The following is an 8,243-nucleotide window of genomic DNA, read 5'->3' as shown; positions in this document are numbered from 1 at the left end:
GGGACTACAGGTGCCGCCACCTCGCCCGGCTAGTTTTTTGTAGTTTTTAGTAGAGACGGGGTATGTTAGCCAGGATGGTCTCGATCTCCTAACCTCATGATCCGCCCGTATGTTTTCATGAATACCACACTATCTTAATATATCTTTGTAATAACGCTTGAAATCAAATAGTGTTAACTCCCTGACTTTGTTCTTCCTTTTCAAAATTGTTTTGATAATCTATTTCTTTGCATTTCTATATAATCTTAATAATTCGCTTGTCAATTCTACACAAAAATTTCTTTAGGGATTTTGATTGGGATTTGATTATATCATCTATTGATAAATTTGGGAAAAATTTACATCATAAAAATATTATCTCTTCCCATGACCATGAGCTATTTCTCTATTTTTTTTTAGGTTTTACTTAATTTTCTTAACCATGTTTTGTAGTTTTCTGTGTACAGATCTTACACATATTTTACAATTTTATTCCTAAGTACAGCAGACCCTTGAACAACATAGGTTTGAACTGTGTGGGTCCATGTATACACAGATTTTCTTCCACCTCTGCCGCCCCTGAGACAGCAAGACCAACTCCTCTTTCTCCTCCTCAGCCTACTCAGTGTGAGGTCTCTAAGGGTAAAAAGCCTTTATTATGGTCCACTTCCACTTAGTGAATAGTACATATACTCTCTTTCCTTATGATCTTTTTAAACACATTTTCTTTTCTCTAGCTTGCTTTATTATAAGAATACAGTATATAACACATAAAACATAAAAAACATGTGTTAATTGACTATTATGTTATTGGTAAGGCTTCCGGTCAACAGTAGGCTATTAGTGGTTACGTTTTGGGGGAGTCAAAAGTTGTATGTGGACTTTTGACACTGCAGGGAGAGAGAGTTCATGCCCCTAATTTCTGCATTGTTCAAGGGCCAGTTGCACTGATATTATTGTAAGTAGTGTTTTTGAGAAGTTCAATTTCTGGTTATGCATTGCTAGTATCGACATTTTGCTGAAATACTTGTTAGTTCTGACAACTTTTTTGCACATTTCTCAGGATTTTAAAATAAGTGCTCATTAACAGATTGAAGAAGTTTTCTTGTGCCTAGTTTTCTGAGAGTTTTATTTTCTTGCACGTTCTGTGTGTGTGTGTGTGTTTTAATTTTAAGTTCTGAGACACATGTGCGTAATGTGCAGTTTGTTATCTAGGTAAACGTGTGCCATGGTGGTTTGCTGCACCTATCAACCCATCACCTAGGTATTAAGCCCAGCATGTATGAGCTGTTTTTCCTGATGCTCTCCCTCCCACTGCACCCCTCTGTCTGACAGACCCAAGTGTGTGTTGTTCCCCTCCCTGTGTACATGTGTTCTCATTGTTCAGCTCCCACTTGTAAGTGAGAACATCCAGTGTTTGGTTTTCTGTTCCTGCGTTAGTTTTCTGAGGATACTGGCTTCCAGATCCATCCATGTCCCTGCAAAGGACATAATCTCATTCATTTTTATGGCCGCATAGTATTCCATAATGTATATGTACAACATTTTCTTTATCCAGTCTATCATTGATGGGCATTTGGGTTGATTCCATGCCTTTGCACTATTGTGCAAAGCACTATTGTGAATAGTGCTGCAATGAACATACACATGCATGTATCTTTATAATACAATGATTATAATCCTTTGGGTATATGCCCAGTAATGGGATTGCTGGGTCTAATGGTATTCCTTAGGTCTCTGAGGAATCACCACACTGTCTTACACAATAGTTGAACTAATTTACATTCCCACAGAAAGTGTAAAAGCTTTCCTGTTCCTCCACAGGTTCACCAGCATCTGTTCCGAGATTTTTTTTTTTTTTTCCAAAAGCTTTCTGTCTCTCTATTGAAGTGATCATGTGGGCTTTGTTCATTAGTCTGTGTATATGTTTAATTACATTAATAGATTTTTGAAGGTTAAGAAAGTTTTGCATTGCTGGAATAAGTCACGTACGTTCATGGTGTGTTATCCTTTTTATATATTGTTTGGCTTGATTTGCTAAAATTCTGTTGAGAAGTTGAGAAGTTTTGTGCCAACTTCATGAGGAGTCTTATTTTGCGTGCGTGTTTTTAAAAAATGTCTGTCTGGGCATCACTGACCTAATTCATATTTGTGACATCTGATTCAAACCTATTTATTTATTTATTTCTTCATTTATTTTCTCTTGTCTCATGTTTCTCTTCTGGAAAGGAATGCCATGAGGTGTTTGCGAGCCCTTTCAGATCTCAAAGTCCTTTCCATGACATAGTTTTGAGCACTTTTAAATGAACATGATTTGACCCTTAGTACAATTTTATCTTGGGTCTTATTTATAAAATATTCAACTTACTAATTATTTCTTGAGTAATTGCTGTATTCTAGCTAATTTTTGAGACATTAATCCTTTATTCACAAAGTTTCTATTCTGTGTAGCAGTTAATAAAAAAACAGGAAGGAAAAAAGCAGAACTTCAAAAAGAACATCTTTTGTTTTTGAACAGTGCGGGGAAAGCAGACCAGTGGAACAAATTATTCTGGGAAATCAGTGGATCAACTTAACATTGATCCATAATCTCCCTTAAAACCTTGAATGCATTGTAATTGAGGAGACACGAAATTCACTCAAAAACCTACTCTCTCTCTTAAAAAAAAAAAAAAAGCCTACCCACACCTAATTTGTTAGGAAGTCTGGTCTGATCTACCTCCAAAAGATTTAAGTAATATGCCCCTTTACACCATAAGCAGAGTTCCCAACTAGTCCTAGCACCATGAGTTTGTTTCCAGACTGCAGTCTGTCTTATTTTATTTTTCTCTTTTTGAAACAGGGTCTCACTCTGTCACCCGGGCTGGAATGCAGTGGTAGGATCATGTTTCATCCTCCCACCTCAGCCTCCCAAGTAGCTGGAACTACAGGCACACACCACCGTGCTCGGCTAATTTCTTCTTGTATTTTGCAGAGGCAGGTTCTCCCTGTGTCACCCAGGGCGATCTCAGAGTCCTGGTGCCTGAGTGATCTTCCTATGTTGGCTTCCCAATGTGCTGGGATTACAGGTGTGAGCCACTGCTCCCAGCCCCAGTCTCTCTTTCAAAAGCTCTCCTTTTTCTTATTATTGTACCCTGTGGACATCATTCTTAATTGGCTGACCCCAATCCCCTACACAGCCCATTCTCCTAAACTCCTTCCAGCTGGTTTGGTCCATGAGGCACATATTTAAGAGAAAAGTCTTTTCTGAGAAAGGAACAGAACTAGTTTGGTCTTCGCCCTTTCCCCTTCTGCCCCTTACCCGTTTCTTCTTTTGGAGAACAGATAGTGCTTGAAGGAGCGAGAGCTACATTGCCACCAGGAAGATGAACATAGCACGCAAAGGATGGTGGGCCTGCGAGATGGAAGAACAGGGATCCTTAGTGACATCACTAAGCAGCTACCCTAGCCCTGGTCTACTTTCATCCAGTCTTCATATTAAATAAAAAACAAAACAAATCACAAATAAATAAACTAATAAAAGACACAAAGGGCACATTAGGGTACTCTGTGGCTTGCTAATAGACTCAAAAATGTGTCGCCTACAAATAATTCTTTATTAAAATCATTTTTATAATGAATTTTATTTTTAAAAAGTTTTTGATCTACAGAAAAATTGAGGAGATAGAATATACACCACCCCAGGTTTCCTTTATTACATTAGTGTGATACATTGGTAATAATTAGTGAATCAATATTAATACATTATTATTTTTAAAGTCCATACTTCATTCATTGTGGATTCCTTAGCTTGGGATTTCAGTCCAATATGGGTTTGCTTAGTTTTTACCTAACATACTTTTTCTGTTTCAGGATCCCAATCCAGATCCCACATTACATTTAGTTGTCCTGTCTCCTTTTTTTTGTTTTTGTTTTTTAAGGCAAGGCCCTGCTCCGTAACCTGGGCTGGAGTGTAGTGGTGCTCACTGCAGCCTCAACCTCCTGGGCTCAAGCAGTCCTCTCATCTCAGACTCCAAAGTAGCTGGGACTACAGACATGTGCTACCACAGTCGGCTAATTTTTAAAAAAATGTTTTATAGAGACAAGGTTTTTTGCTTTGTTGTCTAGGCTGGTCTCCAACTCCTGGGCTCAAGCGATCCTCCTGCCTCGGCCTCCTAATGTGTTGAGATTGCAGGCGTGAGCCATTGTGCCCAACCGGTTGTGTCTCCTTAGGCTCCACCTGGCTGACAGTGACAGTTTCTCAGACTTTGCTTGTTTTTGATAATCTTGAAATTTTTAACAGCACTGGTCAGGTATTTTGTAGAATGTTCCTCAACTGGGATTTGTCTGATGTCTTTATAATAATTAAACTGAGGTTATGAGTTTTGGGGGTAGTAGATCCCAGAGGTAAAGTGCCATTTTCATCACATCATACCAAGGGTATACACTATAACATGACTTGTCACTGCTGATATTGACCTAGATCACCTGAGATAGTGTAGTGTTTGTCAGGTTTTTAAAACTCTTTTTTCCCCTTTTCATAGTAAAGTCTTTTTTTTTTTTTGACAGAGTCTTGCTCTGTCACCCATGCTGGAGTGCAGTGGCACTATCTCGGCTCACTGCCAACTCTGCCTCCCGGGTTCACGTGATTTTCCTGCCTCAGCCTCCTGAGTAGCTGGGATTACAGGGACCCACCACCACACCTGGCTAATTTTTGTATTTTTGGCAGTGACGGGGTTTCACCATGTTGGTCAGGCTGGTCTTGAACTCCTGACTTCAAGTGATCTGCCTGCCTCGGCTTCCCAAAGTGCTGGGATTACAGATGTGAGCCACTGCACCTGGCCCTAAACTCTTTCTTTTTTACATGTTTTGTTAGATTTACACCTAAAGTATTTTACTTTTTAAGCAATCGTATATGGTATTACATTTTAAACTTCAGTTTCTGCGTGTTCATTGTTAGCATGTAGAAATGCGATCAATTTTTGCATGCTGATCTTATATCCTATAACCTTGATAAACTCAAGCAATAGGGAAAGGGTTCCCTATTCAATAAATGGTGCTGCAATAAGCAGTTAGCCACATGCGGAAGATTGAAACTAAACTCTTCTCAAGGAAGTTATTACAATCTACACTTAAAAAGTGGGGATATAGGCTCCACCTCCTTGAGGACGGTGTATCTACATAAATTATTTGGAATTCTTCAGCACAGGAAATTTATCTCTTTTTCCCCATTTATTTATGTATTTAATCACTTATTTATATTAGTGTGGACACGGGGAAATTTATTTTCTATTTTGGGTTATAGTCCAATAGTAACTTAGTTACAGTCAATTCTCATTACTCCTGGTGGTTATGTTCTATAAAGTTGCAGCAAACAAGGATTTTGCGATGAACCATTGCACCAAGGGAAAATGTATATATCTCCCACATAGATTTTAATCTTAAATCCTACAAACAATTCATCTTGGTAGAATCTAATTTCATTTCATTTTTTTTTTTTTTTGAGACGGAGTCTTGCTCTGTTGCCCAGGCTGCAGTGCAATGGCGCGATCTTGGCTCGCTGCAATCTCTGCCTCCCGGGTTCAAGCGATTCACCTGCCTTGTCCTCCCGAGTAGCTGGCGCCGGCCACCATGCCTGGCTAATTTTTGTATTTTTAGTAGAGACAGGGTTTCACCGTGTTTGCCAGGATGGTCTCCATCTCCTGACCTCGTGATTCGCCCGCCTTGGTTTCCCAAAGTGCTGGGATTACAGGCGTGAGTCACTGTGTCTGGCCTATTTTCTTTATTTTATGAAGCAGACAATAAGGTTCAGAAGTGTTAAGTGACTTGCAGAGGCCGCTCAACTCACTGGTGCCAAAATTGGCCGTCAAACCTGGTCCAACTGGGCCCAGAGGCAGAGCTTCCTGCGTTTGCTCCACAGCTCCATCCTCTGGCTATCTCTGCGTGAGAGCTGAAACAGCAAGGCAGAGTAGTTGCCTTGATGGACCTCAGCTGGGAAGGTGCCTTTTGGGTGACTCAGGTTTTTAGTGCTCTGTGGATGTATGTCTGCAAACGGCAATGAAAGCACCCAGATTACTGGTGTCAGGGTTACAAATAAACTTTAGCAAGTAGGCGAATCCACGAAGGCACAATCTACAAATAATGATCAATTGCATTTTTACAAAATTAGTTCCTCAGGTACATAAAGAAACACATAATCTTGTATTCATAAGGAAATGTAAGGATCAGCTAGTCCAACTTGCACCTCCATGCAGGAATTCTTTATGTGGTTTTGGACAGGTATCACGCAGGCTTGGCCTGCAGTCTTGACACTGGCTATCCTCACACCCTTATGTGTGGCTGCCCTTCAGATTCCACTCAAGGGTCTATCATCAGAGATGCCCTCCCAAACTCGTAGGTTGAGTTCATCAGTTCATGATTTCATACCCCTGTGCACCTGTTCTTCAGGGCACATATTCCATGCTGTTTGTATGTGTACATTTCTTTTTTTTTTTTTTTTTTTTTTTTTTTGAGACGGAGTCTTGCTCTGCCGCCCAGGCTGGAGTGCAGTGGCTGGCTCTCAGCTCACTGCAAGCTCCGCCTCCCGGGTTCAGGCCATTCTCCTGTCTCAGCCTCCCAAGTAGCTGGGACTACAGGCGCCCGCCTCGTCGCCCGGCTAGTTTTTTTGTATTTTTTAGTAGAGACGGGGTTTCACCGTATTAGCCAGGATGGTCTCGATCTCCTGACCTCGTGATCCACCCGTCTCGGCCTCCCAAAGTGCTGGGATTACAGGCTTGAGCCACCGCGCCCGGCCTGTATGTGTACATTTCTTTTTTAATTATCTGATTAAAATTGTTTCTCCACTAGGGAAAAGAAACTGGGTCTTCTTTTACACACTTTGCGTCTTCAGAAACTGAGTGCGAGCAGATAATAACCCATTAATTACTGAATGGGAATAAATGGATGGATGAATGAAGAAGGAGATCATTGCCTCAGAGGATGCTATTTTTCATTTTTGAATCACTACTTATCACCAGGCATAGGTAAGATGTAAAGCCCTGGCTCAAAATGTTATTTTCTGTTTACATATGGATGAGTAAAATCTAAAAGCCTCAATTATTTCAAGGCCCCTGTAAGTCAAACCAATATACCCTGAGGGAAAGAATGATGCTCTACAGAGATCATATTTCAATTTAGAGTAAGATATTCACCCAGGAGTAACTTAATTGTTTGATTATATGGAGATTAGCTGGTTTATAATGCTTCACTTGCTTCTTTCCTTCTGAATATTATTTGTATTTCTGGTATCTCACTAAAAAACCAATATTTTAACTGGATTGGGGGATTTCGAAGAACAGACCCAAATTGGTAAAGTATGTATTAGGCTATAAAAAACATCTTTACATTGTCCACCACAAGGGAAAAATAATTAGACAATGCATTTATTATGTTTCTTTCTTAACACATTAATTTGTTACACAACAATTCTCATAGTTATTGGGCACCCTCGGCCTTGTGCCAGGTTCTGGGCTCTGTGCTTGACTTTTACTAACTTGAGATATTTCCATATGAAAATCATTTATGATATTGACTTCATATAATAATAAACGAGCCAGGCACAGTGGCTCATGCTTGTAATTCCAGCACTTTGGGAGTCCGAGGCAGGTGGATCACCTGAGGTCAGGAGTTTGAGACCAGCCTGGCCAACATGGTGAAACCCCGTCTCTACTAGAAAATAATAAAAAAATTATCTGGGTGTGGTGGCAGGTACCTGTAATCCCAGCTACTCAGGGGGCTGAGGCTGGAGAATTGCTTGAACCCAAGAGGAGGAGGTTGCAGTGAGCCGAGATCACACCATTGCACTCCAGCCTGGGCGACAAGAGTGAAACTCTGTCTCAAAAAAAAAAAAAAAAAAAAAAAAACAAACTTTGCAATTTGAGGAGTCTTTAATTTCTGGTAAGATAATTATAACTTCTTCCAGTAAGAATAAAATATTCTTTTACTTGTATCATAATTGTTTACACAGCCAACATTCCACGTCAAAGAAACATTATGTAAATGGGAGCCCAACGAAGAGATGACATTTGTTTTGTGTAAGTGACTATGCAGTGAAAATGTGACTTATCCTAGGTTATGAATCATGGTTGCTTATTAGTTACAAGCCCCCATTATTATTAAAGAAGTGGTGAAAGAGAGGAAGGAATAGAGGTTAAAATTTGCTTCTATTGCATCTTTGCATTCGGGCACCTCTAAGAGTTGAGGTTTTTAAAAACCATTTTGCCAGCTCATCTTGCTGACATTTTCCT

Source organism: Rhinopithecus roxellana, chromosome 20, assembly GCF_007565055.1.
Source record: "Rhinopithecus roxellana isolate Shanxi Qingling chromosome 20, ASM756505v1, whole genome shotgun sequence".
NCBI lineage: Eukaryota > Metazoa > Chordata > Mammalia > Primates > Cercopithecidae > Rhinopithecus > Rhinopithecus roxellana.
The sequence above is the reverse complement of the archived record's forward strand: the minus strand, read 5'-3'. Positions refer to the sequence as shown.